We start from the raw sequence: 15,461 nt of genomic DNA, 5'->3' as shown, positions 1-15,461 counted from the left end.
GACATGCTCAGTTTGGTGAGTTTTATACATGTACAATGGCCAATTTTGTTTTAATAACCTCAATCAAGCGTTAACCGTCGGGACGGCCAGTGCCGTACAATGGAGGCGCGCGGTGATACGGGAGAGATTAAGCGCGTGCGCACAAAGCCCTTTCTATGGGGAGCGTCGTCTGCTAGGCTATTGTGTTGATCGCCCACAGCCCCTGCTCCGAAGCAAAGGAGGGCAGGGCGCTTGCAATGTCGAAGTGAATCACCGATACGCCCCTCCTCTTAGAATGTGTTCACAATCCTATTGACGATAGCTTGTCTAACGCCGACTGTTGCTGCTATATCCCTTTGCGTCATGCCACCCATCGACATTCTCACAACACGTTCATGTGTTTCTATGGGCACTCGAGGAGTCATAAAAATGTGCGCGCATCCGCTGTTAAAAAAAAACTGACTACCTGGCTGCCTAAGCTAGATGACGACAGCAACAACGCAGTTGATAATACAAAAAACCAAGCGGGAACCCTGAGTACACTCCGTTTCACTTTGCGTTGTACCGCTGCCAACGCTACGAGCAACCTTGGCCAGTCCGTCGCTAAACGTGTGCCACGTGGCCTTCCCGTGGGGTACAACTGCAAGTGGAAGCACGATGGCAGGCGGCAGGGTGAAAGCACTGGATTGGTATGATGGCTCGTAGCATTTGCTGCGGTATATAGTTTAATGCATCGTTGCATTCAGTTTGTTGCGTCACCGCATTTTTCATTTTTGTTGGTGTTCACAAAATAAACGCAAGCACGAAATAAAAAAAAAAGTAAATTAGACTTGAGATGACGTCCGGTTTATGCCACGCTCACGCCTGAGCAGTATCACGCAAGTAAGAGCTGTTCAAAACCTTTGTTTATTATCTATGCCGGCAGATCATGAACAGAAACTGTATGCGGTCAACGGAATGGCCTAGCAGATGATGCTCGCCCCGGAAAGAGCTTTGTGCGCACGTGCCTAATATCTCCCGTGTCGCGCATCCCTCCGCGGCACAGCGCTGGCCGTCGCGGCAGTTGACACTGGCTTGATATTATTAAAAGCTTGGGCCACTGTACATGCGAGCTTAATGCAATCACGAAAAAAAAAAAAAAACGTTCGAATTGGATGCATTGAGCGACATCTGAATTATTTATGTTTTCTGACATTCTCTTGTCGCGAAGACCTTTCACCTTGGGGTATTTTCAACAGTTTCGACCAGGGATGAGAGAAATACATGCAAATATGTATCGAAATACAAATACAAAATACTTCGTCAAAAATGTATTTAATTACAAATCTAATTACATTTCCAAAAAAAAAGCATTTAGGTACAAGATACAAATACAACCAAATGTATTTGGTCTCCTCCAAATACTTTTCCAAATACATTCCTCCGAATTGACGTCAGCGACTTCAGGGCACCTGCAACGGGTTTCTGGGTATCCCATTTTAATTTTGCATCGCACACTCGGGAGTTAGTGTGCGAGGCTCTAGTAACGTAATAGTAATGTAATCACGAAAAAATGTAATCAGCTTGGACGTAATAGGTGAAAAGGTACAGAGCTTCAAGCAGCTTTTCTTGTCGATTACATTTTGGTATAGGTCAACAAAGAACCAAGACGACGAAGACGCGCAGCACTAGCTAAAGAATTTTTTATTGTTGCAACTCGCACCAGTTACGAAAATTTGGACGACCCGCGCATTTAGAATGTTCCAGGCAAAAATATGGATGGAAATCAGGCTGGAAAGCATCACAAGTTGTGACAGGCACTTATTTAGCCAGACTGTCTGGGAACGTCCATTTCGTCACTATCCTTGCCCTGGACTAGCACCGTAATCACAAAGTCACTAATCGCTTGTGCTTGATTGAGAGACACTGCATTCGGTGCAAAACGTAGTTTTCTTCCTGCTCTGGACAGTGACAATAAATTTGAGGGATGTATCTTTGCCAACAAAATTGTATTTAATTACAGTTGTATTTGAAATACCCACGTTTTAGTATTTAAATACACACGTCAAATGCATTACCCAATTTGTAATTAATTACAAATGCAAAATACACAAAGTATTTGAAATACGTATTTCAAGTACTTGTATTTGAAATACTGCTCATCCCTGGTTTCGACATACTGTTTTTTATAAGCGAGGTAGGACCTCATGGTAATTAGGCTTGAGGGGTCTTTGGACGTTGGACGGTAACTACATGTCAGCCTATATCGCACCATTGTTAACTCTAAATAATTATTCACGATAGCTGCCCAAGCACTTTGATATCTTGAATTTGCATAATGTTGAAAACTGATCCGCACATCCGTTTAAACTTATTTACGTAAAACGTCAGAACTATTATGTGCAGCTGCGTGGCGAGCACAGACGCTTCCACCGACCTGCTATAAAATTCGAGGCAGTTACAATATCTAGATAATCCCCTGCAGGCTAGTGACCGAAACGCATTGTAAGTATAGTTTTTATTCCCATTAGTTTAATACAACCTATGATTTACTTCAACTATAGTATAGTTAAGAGGTAAAAATTCGGATTCTGAACTAAGCGATGTGTCAATTGTCAAACTAAGCGCATTTAGTGATTTAATTGTCTCCGATCAATTAGTCATGATGGTACCATTTAAGTAACTGCATGACCTGCGTTAGGGGGTAACTAACATCTATGATATGCTTGTTTCTTTCGCAAAACAGCCGCGTGTACAGTGTGCCTAAAATGTTAAATATAACTCGCAAACGGTGGCTTAAAACACATAACCGCGCGTCGTAGAGATATAAGCGATGATTCTGCAAAGAATAAAGCCGCACTTCACGTGGCTGTTGTCATTTCCTGATACAAGTTGTATGAGCTCATTAGTGGGGCTTTTTTTTTGTACTTGTTTACATCACTTTCAATTTTGTTTGCCACCTAGTTTAGCGTTTGACTACAACTGGCCTGGTGTTGTCATCCTCGATGTAAAAGGTTCGAACCGAAGCGGAAGGTTGTGTTTGCATTCGCCGTATTGAAAGCATAAAAAGCTCGTGAATTCGACCGTCTTTATTTTAGAACCGTCTGCGATAAAACCAAGCACAGTGTGATTGCGAAAAAAAAATAAAGTTAAAAGACATGGCTTTGTTAATGTTATCGCCTAAGCAAGATTCGGCCATAATCATCCCATCCATACAGGTACTGCTCAGCCGCTGTCACACTGCTCGCACATCACACAAAATACACTCTGAAGACACTGTCTGAAGCGAGTTTTTTACATGTACGACGGTTCCGTAAAATTGTTCATACAAAAACCTGTACGGAGACATGTTCCAAGAGTACATGTGCGTGAGGCCTACATGCATCAAACATGCTTGAGGGATGTCCGCGTATAATTCTGTCATCATGTCAGCCGCGAACACTGTGCATCTTTTATGAAGTATGAGCAGTGTTCCTGCGGCTTAGCACTGGAAAAGAACAGCATCGTGGGCTGCCAGACCCTGCCAGCAGATGACGCAGTCAGCCTCTCTGATCAAAGCTGGCGTGTTATTTCTAGCGGGTGAGCGTGCTGTATACATACTGCCTACCAAATGTAATATGGAGCACGCGAACTGTGTCTTGTCCTCGGCGCCATATTTGTGGGTGCTGTCTAGAGCGCACGCTCAGAACGAGACCCCATTAATAGGCTGCTAAGACCGGCCATTTTGGCGGTGCGGAATGCACGTTGCAAAAGAACCCTGGAAGCTAGCCATCAGCACGCGCTCAGCAGTCGCGCACACAGCTATGGCCGCCAGTGAATACTTCCTATTGCTGCGTGTCGTAGCGCTCAATGGAGCAGCCTAATCGCGGGGAGCTCGCTGTTTTGAGGCAACAATAGACCGATCTCACCAAGCGTTCGGAGAATGCGTGAAGTCGCCATAACTTTAGTCCAGAAGAGGCAGGCTGCAGTGCCCGAGGCGGCTCGTGCCGTCTCGGGCCCTTTACGCGCAAAGTTCCAGCGAAGTTCGGGCACGTGCAGAGAGACTAAAGATCTCTCGATGCATTGCGGCAGCGGTGCTGTTGTCAAACTGGCCGGTGAGATCGGTCTATTGCGACAGGACTATTGGCGACGTTAGCCATCGAAAGGGTCGCTGTTGTCGGCCCACCACAACGGACCTTTTCCGAGAAGCGTTCTGCGCACGCGCGAGCGCCCGATGCCAAGCAGCGGAAGTCGGAACGAAAAATCGAGGAAATTCGGAAGGAGGCTGTATATCAGCGAGTAAAACACGTAACTGCAGCATATATATAATTGTGTTGCACAAAAAAAGAGCGTCGACGGAAAGGAAAACACGACGTTTTGGTGGACGCCACGGATGCTCCTCTTTAAAGTCGCGTTGAGCAGGCGCCGCTGCTCAGAGAGCGAAAAAACTGGTAGCGTAGCTCCCATTATCGATTGGTAGCGTAGGTAGGTCACTTCCTCGATTTTTAGTTCGTGCAGCCACCGCCTGCTGCCGTCGGTATGTGAAAAAGGTCCATAGGCCGAATGCTTACTGTGACGTCAACAGAGTATGTCTCATGGACGGAAATAAGAGGAATGTAAGAACTTCAATTTTGATGGTGTTTGCCGTGTTGCTTTGGGAGCACTATGATTTCAGGCTTCAACCATGCTCATTACAAACACCATCGAGTTTGTTGTTCACAAGGTGATGACGTCCCGAAAGGTAACCAGAGCCGTGTATTGGGAGAGCTTGGTCAATAGGCGAAGCAAAGGCCGCCGCCAGCGCCGAATACTCCTCCCACGCTTAGAGCGTAAACTAAATTTGTTACAGATCGTCGACCAATCAGGAGACCGCGATGTCACATTATTGCAAACGACATTTAAAGCGTGAAATAGAAGCGTTCAATCTCGGCCTCTCTACTCCATCCCACAAATGTCGGCAGTGAAGACAAAGGTACAGGCGCGTCAGCCTAGCTCAGCAAAACGCTTTTGTTTGTACGAGAACTCGTGCATAGGAGGCACTTTCCATAGCCACGCGCTCGTGCCCATGCCTTTGTTTGCACTGCCGATGTTTGTTCGCTCTGGGCCGGTTTGCTAGAACAGCGTCCTGAGACTGGCTAAAAGAATGCAGTGCAAAGGGTGCGGCGCGCGAGCGTCTTTAAACACGGAGTCCCGTTCGGCTCGTGCGCTGGCTTTGGCAGTGCTTTCTTTCCCCGTCTCAGTTGAGACGCTGTTTCTAGCAAGTCGGCCCCGGTTTGGAGCGCACGTTCGTTTATTTTACACTTGAATATTGGCGTGACTAAAACCTCACATGCACAAAGTTTTCAGTCACCGAGAGCTAAACCTTTTCACTCTAGCGACGCTAAAACGGCTCAAATTAGTCGTGTAACATATTTAGAGCACACGACCACCGTTAGGGGCTCTTTCGCGGCCTGTGGTTGGCCCCGAGATGCTCGCATATTAGCGGCGAGATGTTTTGGTGGCGCCCTCCTGTGACGTCATTACCTTGCAAACAACAAGTTCGATGGTGTTTGTAAATAGCATGGTGGAAGATTGAAATCATTCCGCTCCCGAAGGAACACTACCAACACCGTCAAAATTAAAGTTCTTTCATTCCTCTTATTTCCGTCGATGAGAAATCCTTTTCTGACGTCATAGTCAGCGTTCGGCCAATCGTGGAAGACCGACCACAGCGACGCTTTCGGTCGCACACGTCGCCAATTCAAATCAATGTATGGCCAAACTCTCTCAATAAACGGCTCTAAAGGTAACCAAACGAGAACGCCACCGAACCATGCCGCCGCTAATTGGGAGTGTTTAGAAAATTTTATTTACAACAGTGGTGTCATGCCCATAACAAAACCAAAACCCGAGAACGCGCTATGTACAGTATATAGTCTTTCAAGCTAGCCAACCCCGTGCCTAAGCATTGGCCTAAGGCGCGGGCACGCACCCACCGCTCGGCAAAGCGCCCGTCCGCGCGATCACTCGCGCAAAGAGGCCCCCCAACCGGTACCGCGCTCGCACGTCCCGACCCTGCGACGCCTCAAAGAGAGGGCCGCATCGTCGTCCCGTTCCCCCTTTCTCCGCCTAACGCGGTCTAGATATGATCAACATATTGAAAACGGAGTTCAATGCGAGAGTTGTGCACGTGTAGGTATCGGCAGGACCAGCGCCGCAGGAACTCCTGCTCTCCGAGGAGGAACAGTTGCGCCTCGAGGTGGGACACGAGCTCCCGCCGTAGCCTGAACAGAAGCGGCCAGAGCGCGCGCAGCCTCCGTCCCTGTCCCACGGCGCAGCACCGGTTTCGCCACAGGACGTACTCGCTCGCGGCGAGCAGAAGGCACGTGAAGAGCCCCGAAGGACATCGTCCGCGCAGGAGGTAAAGTGCCACGCCCAGCCCCCGAAAGCTAGAGCGAACGACCCGCCAGAACGGGCGCGTCACCACACACTCCGACACAACGTGAACGTTCGTCTCTCGGTCGTCGCAGTTCGGGCAATTCGCTAGACGCCATATTTATGGGTGCTGTTTAGAACGCATCTTCAAAACGAGCTCACGTTAATAGGCTACTAAGACCGGCAATCTTGATGGTGTGCACTGCAGGTGGCAAACGAATTGTGGAAGCTCGTCCTGAGCACGCGCTCAGCAGTGACGCACACATCTATGGTCGCCAGTGAATACTCCCTTAAGTGTAGACGCAGCCGACGGTATCCGAGCTGATGGGACCAGTCGGACAGCCCCAAAAGCCCACCATCAAGGTGTTCGTCATGTTTCTGAACGTGCACAGAAACACGTAATCCCAAACAGAAAAGGCCAAGTGACTTGGGCGTTTGAAGCTGCTCGATTTGTCCGATTAGCTAGCGTCGGCTGCTTTTGGACTTCAGCTGAAACCAAGTATTAGCGGCCAGAAGTTTCTGTGGCGCCCTCATATGGTTACCTCTCGTGACGTCATTCCCTCGTGAACAACAAGTTCGATGGTGTTTTTAATTAGCATGGCGGAAGCTTGAAATCATAACGTTCTTGAACCAACACTGTCAACACCGTCAAATTGAAGTCTTCACGTTCCTCTTATTTTCGTCCATGAGAACTCCTTTGTTGACGTCATAGTCAGCAGTCGGCCGACTGTGGAAAGCCGACTACAGCGACGCTTTCGGTCGCGCACGACGGTAATAGTGGGAACCGGCTGCCGCGAAAAACCCATCAAGTACAATGTGCTCAACTGTTAAATATAACGCGGGAGTGGTGGCCGAAACTGATATCAGCGCTGTCTAGCGATTAAACCAATGATGCAGCAGAGAATAAGGTGGCTCTTCTTGCAATTGTCGCCACTCCCCGATACAATTATCGCACGCCCTCCTCGTTTCTTTCTTTATCACCCACGCTATAAATTTTTACTTGTTTGGCCTGTCTTTTTTGCCACTCTGTTTAGGGTTTGATAACAACTGCATTCCTGTTAGCATCCTTGATAAGCCGGAGTGACCACGGCGAAACGATATCTTTATATTCATCATTCTGAACATATTATTGGCGCAAAAGAATGCAAGCGTTACAGGTATTGACTTTCTTTTACGAAACAGTGACAGTATCAAGTTTAGTCTTCCATTTGACATCTTTTATGCAATAAAGTATACGTTTTTAGCGCTTCTTAAAACTAGCTTGCAGAAAAACCGTAATTCCCGAACCTCTTATATTTCTTTATTACGCAAAAATTGACTACTTTTCACAAAAAGACACCATAAAACAATTATTCAACTAACATTTATATTTATACAAAGTTCATGGTACCGATTCTTATTGCCTTTATTGTTGGTCGCGTTGGGACAGACCTTGAAATTTGACAAAACATATTGATAGCATTTCTTACTTCGTTTTTAGCAGGCCGGTTCGGCACATCATTGAAGCAATAAACGAATGAAGAAAAAGACGAGCTTTCCAATAGGAAATACTATCTTGTGAAGAGACAAACTCTCAAAAGCTTTCTGATAGATGCCCGTGTTAGTAACGTGTCATATTCCCAGCAACGGCAATCACTGCCTCCATCCTTCGCGGCATTGAGTCGTATAGCGATGTGACAAAGTCTGGGTCCCTTCGCAGCCTGTCCCATTCGTCGCGAACTGCCTGCCACAGATCGTCCGAGGCCCAGGTGTCGACGACATGCTTCCTCGCTAGCGATGCTTTAATCAGGCCCCCCACAGATTCTCACATGGGTTCATATTCGCCCCTCTCGGAGGCCAGTTCAACGTTCGAGCGCAGCGCTCTTCGAAGAGGAGACGGACTTCTCTTGAAGTGGGTACTGGAGGCTTGTCGTGCTGCTAGATGTGATCCCCATCGGGGAAAGGCCCGTTATAAGCGTAGGGGATCAAGACGTCGTCGATCAGGCGAGCACATATTTCTCCCGTGAATCGTCCTTCCGGCCTGACGAGAGGCCCAAGTCCATCCGGAGAAATAGCTCCCCATATATTAACAGACCACCAGCCACTGGAGAGAACTTGCTGGAAGTAAGCAGGATCATACCTAGGAAGAACAAAAAGTGTTAGTAAAACGGGTTCACAAAAAAAATCTTATTTCTTGAAAAGTAGCAGGTGTCGATTACACGCTGCCTGGCATGTCCGCCTTCGCCCCCTTTTTTTATTTTTTTCCACGATACAAACTCCACGTTCATTCAACACATTACCTGTGACAGTCCGGTCTCCACACACGTCGTCTTTGGTCGAACCTTGTGCAAAATGTTGACTCGTCACTAAAGATGACGTCTCTCCAATCGTCGAACGTCCACGCCCGATGCTCCTGTGCAAATGGCAGCCGCAGCGCCCGATGACGGGCTGTCAAAAATGATTTCTGACAAGCCAGTCGGCTTGCCAGTCCACTTTCCCGGAGGCGTTGCCTTATCGTGTTTAAGGACACATTAAGGTTCAAGGCTTGTCTGATTTGTTGCGCAGACATAAAAGTGTCATCGACAATCGCTGCAACAATGAGGTGATCCTCTGCGACCGAGGTTGCTCGTCTGCGGCTTCGGCAAGGTGCATCTTCGACTCTTCTTTCGTCCCGGTAGGCTTGAATTGTTCTGTTTGCGGCCACAAGTGATATGCCGGTCCATGCTGAAATGGTTCTTTGGGGCAATCCAGACATCGGCATTGCACACGAAGCCTGTTTTTGTTCGTTATTCTCAGGGGCATTTTAAAGCTGAGCAGAAAAACGGAGTTTCCGTTTTACAATGAAAGAGAGGATCAGAAATTTATCCTGTTGAGTGTCATGCGTAGTGCGTTATCAACCAAGCATGACGCTTATTTAGTCACACCAACGCATTTACCACGCGGGGCTACCATATCTCGGTGATCGTGCAGTTTCTCTGATAAAGGGCTCCTTCTTTAAACAACAAAAACAAAATCGAAGAGCGTCTTTTTTTTATCGCCGAGAACGCAGTGGTGATTTTTTCGGAGCTGGAAGTGTAACTCCAGAAAACAACAGCGGCATAATCTGCCAGAGTGAGCCGGTAGATGACGCATGCAGTCTCTCCGGCCAGCGCTTCCGCGTTATATTTAACAGTTGAGCACACTATACGTCGTCAATTACGCGATCGCTCCCAGCAACCGCATATGGGACTTCCTGCTGCGCTCACCACCGCCGTCGCGGGTGTCGGCACCCCGTTGTGCAGGCGCAGGCGAACGACCGTGCTACACCGGCAACTCCTCGTTTTGGCTACTTTGTCTTTTGAGTGTGTTAGTCGTTACCTGCAGACTCGGGGTGTTTGAGTCATTTTTGATGTACACCAGCGGGTTTGCGCCCTTACATTCATTCCTCTCCTCCGCCGGCGCTCGCAGTTAGACAGGAAAGAGCCAAAACACGTTGGGCATAGTTGCCGCGTGAAGAAGCACACGAGGTCCGCAAAGAACTGGCGAACTTGCACGATGTATGTGTAGACCTCGGGAAGTCCTTAGCGGGTCCGAAGAGCGTGACTTTAAGGTAGGGCGCGCTGCTGTCGCTGTGTCGCTAAAGCCCCTCTATCCTGGGAAAAGTGGCGCCATTCTTTGAACAATCCGCTGCGCACACTAATGGCCAGTCGTCACATGACATCCTGCTTTTGGTTTTGGACTTCTGGCCGCCATTACTTTCCCCAGCTGTTGCTCCGCCGCAGCTAACGGGGTGCCGCGTTTGTGGAAAAGCCGGTCGGAGAGCCTTTTAGTCCTCCCTCTGCAACGGAAGATGAACCTCGGACGGAGATCTTGCTTCGCCGAATCGGTCGAAAATATTTCAATCCGACGGGAGCCGCAAAGGTATGCGATGTAGGTGCTCTGTATGAGGCTCACCACGGTGCAAAAAGAGAGCTGTTTAGGGTGAGTTACGCACTCCAGTCCACAGTAACTGCTCATTCACACTGGAAGCGGATCCGCATTCGCAAAGCGGCTGCGAACGCGGTTGTATAAAGATCCAGTACAATTGCACGCGCACTTGATGTCATCGAGTGCGCGTGCAATTGTAGTAGATCTTTATACAACCGCGTTCGGAACCACTTTGTGAACGCGGATCCGCTTCCAGTGTGAATGAGCGGTAGCGCGAGCGATGTAATAGCGATCCCAACACTGCCGACTTGGCATGTACAGACGCCCGTACCGCGGAGGAAGCGTCGTTCAATACGGCCTCCTCCTGCTCGTGCTTGGAGCATTGGCGTCGCTCCCGCTTAAGTGGTATCCAAACGAGGGAGAAATCCCGCGGATATCTCTACGGCACGCGCATCCTGCGACGAAAACATCAGGCTTTGCGATGTGCAAAAGCCTCGCGTTTTCATCTCCTGATGCACGCGCGCCGGGCAGAAATCCCCGGGATTTCTCCATCGTGTGAACGCCCCTGGCGCGTGCAAAGGTGCGGGCCTGCTCCTGCTCGTGGCATCGGCGTCACTCTCACTTACAGGTGAGTGCGGAATACGCTCGCTCGTCAAGTGTGGCGTACGTGCTCGCGTACCATGCGTTGTTTCGCAAAAAGTTTATAGGCTTGCAACGCTCTCGCGGCTAATTGGAGTGCGAGCATCTGGATGTATCTATACACTGATTCAATAAAAGTGCGAGCGAAGCCAGTACGACAAGCACGAGTAGGCTTCCTGTCCACACATTAAAACATAGGTAGTGAATCATCTGAAATCGCGAAGAATATCATTCCAACTTGGCGGTTTGATATGATGAATAAGAACGATTTGTAATTCCTGTGAAACCGAAGAAGCGGAGAGGTACCCGGAAGCACGAGCCACCGACCGATAATCCAACTCGGAAGAGACGATTGGGACAAATATCCACAACACTTTGGGGATCTACGGTTGGACGATCAGATCTAGACCGTCGTCAGGGCGGTCGGATGCGAATGTGGGCTCTAAATGAGGTAATTGCCACACTTGTTTTACGAGAAAAGTTCACACACCGGCATCGCGTTGCTTCAGCTGACCGAGATCTCAAGACGCTAGGGAACATCCAGAGGGCGCCTCCGTTGCAAACCGGAAGTTAGAGGTGGGGAAAGGAGGGTTTTTTGGAGGAGGAGAGAAGAAATTGTGCCACTTTCCACAGTTACAGGGGCTTTATCTAACACACGCCTCGCGATAACATAAATGCCCACTCGGTGTTTCTTTTATTACCTCTATTCTGCGGGTGGCGCTCGCTCAATTACATTTGGGCGGATAAATTCGGCATTGGCCGAGGTATCCTTTCCATGGTCAAGCTGAATCAGATAGTAGTGTAGCTGCAACCTCGTGAGCATGTTTCTTTTCTTGGAGCTTGTTCAACCTGTGGTACCGGGGTAGGGATTGTGGTATATTTCTGTCGTCGGTCGGCTGTATGACCTTACGTTGTTCGATGCTGTACTTAGTTATTTATGCATTAAAGTACGATGTGCACTCTCGACTGCAGGGGATTGCGGGCTGTGGCGCTCCCATGAATTTTATTCGCGTCTCCTGAACATTTAACACATTTTTAACATTTCCTCACTTGCTGAAAAAAAGAAAAGGTCTCACCACAAAAAAAATATATATATATAAATACTCTTTACGTGCTCATCCCACTAGCTAATTTACTGCCTAAGACAATATTTTAAGTTAATGAGTTACTTCATAATTTGCTAATTTATTTTGGAATACAATATTCGCTCTTGCGACTAAGTAGTCAACTCCTTTAAAACACTGTTTTAGCAAAGTACATTGCGCGACTGAAAATTCCTTACTGTTTTTGTTTGCATTTCCCTTCACAAACTACTTAGAATAAAATGGAAAAAAGAATACCAGACGCGTTGAATATCATGCAAACATAAAACAAGTATTTCTTTCCCTTCATATTTCTAGGTTAACAAGGTGGTGAGAAAAGAAGTTTCCATGCAGTTTATTTTACTGATAAGCACCCTTTCGGTGGCACTCTCACAAGCATGGGTCATTCCCACAAATACTTGGCCATGGAACAAGTTGCGTCAACGGATACACCGTTGCCAACTACCACCAGTAACTCCCAAGCCGCCACACAGTTCATCACCTTCAACGGAGTACATAAAGCACGTGTCAGCGACAAAAACCAGCCCGCCATCGACAGTGAAGCTGACACCAGGAACATCGACTCAGCCTGAGTATTATGGGACTGGACAGACTGAGCCTGCGTCAGCAGAAACCGCGAGATCGGTTCTACCATCGTCCTCAAAGGAGTATATAACGCCTGTGTCAGCGGCGGAAACTAGCCTGCCATCAACCATGGTGCTGACAGCGACAACATCGACTCCACCTGAGTATGATGAGCCCGAATATGACACTATTCAACCCCCGACTAAAATAACAACAAAATGGACTCTTCCGGTTGTGGACTGTCCACAATGTACACAACGTTTGTCGTGCAGGACAAAAATCACATCCACGTGGCATGCGCAGATACGATTTTTGTCGTGCATGACGAATGTGAGTAGAACTTTTTACAAAGCCACCAACTGCGTGCTCAGTGACCTTACAGCCACTGATCACTGCTGCTAGAAGTTATCAGGAATTATGTTAATGCAATTAATGCAAAGGTGCAGCGAGCTTTACACAAACAACGATAATAATTTCTGGAGAAGGGGAACAAGGTGAACAAGGGGGGGCAAACACAAATCACCAAACACAGCTATAGTCGGTTGCAAGCTAAGAAAAAACCGGAAATGCCTCTCAGAGGAAAATGTAATCCTACGCCGAGAAACGCCAGCCAATTGTTTTCTTGACGTCACGATTCTGTGGACCAATCGCGATCCTTTTGAGAAAAAAAAAAGCTCAACATGGCTGCTGGCCTTAGCAACGCGATGCTATAGTTTCTCGTGACAATTATTCTGCTTTTTTGCACCGTGTTTTACGTGCCCGAGGTTACGCCACGAAATCTTGATGGTATCGGCTTGCGTTTGCAACAGTTTTTGCGCGACAACGTGAGAATCCAGCGACGCTATCGCCAACGAAAATTTCGAAGCGGGCGCGAGGCTTAGCACCGCTGAGAGGTATGTTAGACGGTATGTTAGACAGTATCTTGGTCAGAAAATGAATTGGGAAGACGGTACATTTGACATGAATTTCTTTCTTTCTTTACTAAACAGCTATTTCGTTGACAAAACGTATTCTAACTTATTTAAATGTCCTCAATGAATTAAATAAATATTGTAGTAGTTTAAGACAGGTTTCCTGGAAAAAGAAAAGGCAACGTTGCTAGCGAACTACTTTCTCGACGGCGGAGGCACTTCAGATGGGCGCAATGCGCTTGTGGGTGGAGCTAAAAGATTGTTCTTAGGTTGCATCCGACTATAGATGACTGGTGTGCGACTGAAAAAAAAATCCGCCTTGTTTTGGTGTCGAGCCAGGGACCTCTCCATTTCTAGTGGAGCGCTCTACCAACCGAGCTAACCAGGAGTTAGAAGTCAGTAGAGCAAACGGATTTTAACGGCCGCCACCAGTCTGACACCAACAAGGGTGAACGGCCTTCATTTTAAGGTTATGATGATGATACAAAAAATGCAAAGGAGCAAGCGAACTCAACGAGGTCGACTCTCGTAAGTGCTAGAAATAGTCAGGTGTCGACGCACAGTGATAGGTGTATCGATAACACTAACAATACTCTACTACCGATTAACAACAGTCGATAGTACTATAGATTATTGCCTATCATTAGTTAATTATTTGTAGCTTGATCTTGATTGACCATTGATAATTAACTCTTGACTGACTATTGATATTAGTACCATAAATACTCAACTTTCAAGAAAAAATATTGCGTGTTGACAATAATATCTATACAAAACTATCTGCGCTCATTTACGAAACTTTCGGGCGTGGACTCTAAGCAAACTATATATAGTAGCATAAGGTTACATTACATATGGTACTGCATTAACTACAAAGAATATTTGAGAAAAAAAAATTATATTTGAAAGAGTAAAATGTATTCGGGCTGACTTCCTTGATGGGAAATTAGCGCCAAAAGACGACGGACCAAGAGTAGAATAACAACGAAACAGGGCGCACTCTCAACTGAATTATTAGGAAAAAACGAACAAACGTATATACCAACGGAAGCACACCATCAGATATAACATGTCAAGTTACTTCCCGCCCAGCCCACGTTTCAAATATTCAATCTCATCCGTAGATAGAGCCAGAGAAGTAACGCTAATGCATTTTTCACCCCTTCTCCTAATCTCAAATGCCTCATGAAGCTCGCGTGACACTTTGTTTTTGTACTTCGCCAAGATTCTAGTGCTGTCAAATGACAGGGCGCAAGAGCATCTGCTGCAATGTAGAGTCGGCACGGAATGAAACGCGAACAAGGAGCGCATGGTTTTCGACCCACGCTGAGTCACCTAGAGACGCAACAGCGAAGGTGTGGATGCACTGAGCAAGAGTCTAACACATCGAAGGAGGAGCCATCTTCTTGCAGCTCCCATCTGGTTCAGGTGGTGCAGCATCTAGCGAAAACCATGCACCCACTGTTCGCGTTTCATTCCGTGCCGACTGTACAGTCAACTGCCCTTACGGTGTGGTCCTAGTTGAAGCGGCGTGCTCGCGGGCCCGATCAATGACACATCTTCCAGTTTGCCGTACATAGCTTAAACCCAGGGGCGGATTCAGAGAAAGGGTCAGGATGTCCTGACCCCCCTCTTGAATTCTGCCTCTGAAAAAATTTAGGGCGTGGAAACGGCAAAGGGAGGGGGGGGGGGGGGTTCTTAAACATATGATACGCTGCCCAACACCTGCCCCCCCCCCCCCCCTCCAACCCCCCAAGAAATACCTGCGTCCGCCCCTGCTTAAACCACACATCATTGGGATTTCGTAAATGACTCCGGTTGTGCAATCAGTGTATCTATTCTTATGCTTGGTATTGCACGGGTCTGTTGTCGGTTGGGGGTCATTAATTTTTCTGCATAATTGCGACCTTTCGTTAGGCGCTGACAACACGACCGGGACATCCTAACGCCAGGCCACCTTCATTGACCGTGACGGACATCAGCGCACGAATGAAAAGCGAAAACCCCA

This window comes from Ixodes scapularis, unplaced genomic scaffold (genome assembly GCF_016920785.2).
Source record: "Ixodes scapularis isolate PalLabHiFi unplaced genomic scaffold, ASM1692078v2 PGA_scaffold8__174_contigs__length_109621045, whole genome shotgun sequence".
Taxonomy (NCBI): Eukaryota; Metazoa; Arthropoda; class Arachnida; order Ixodida; family Ixodidae; genus Ixodes; species Ixodes scapularis.
Note: the sequence above shows the minus strand (reverse complement) of the source record.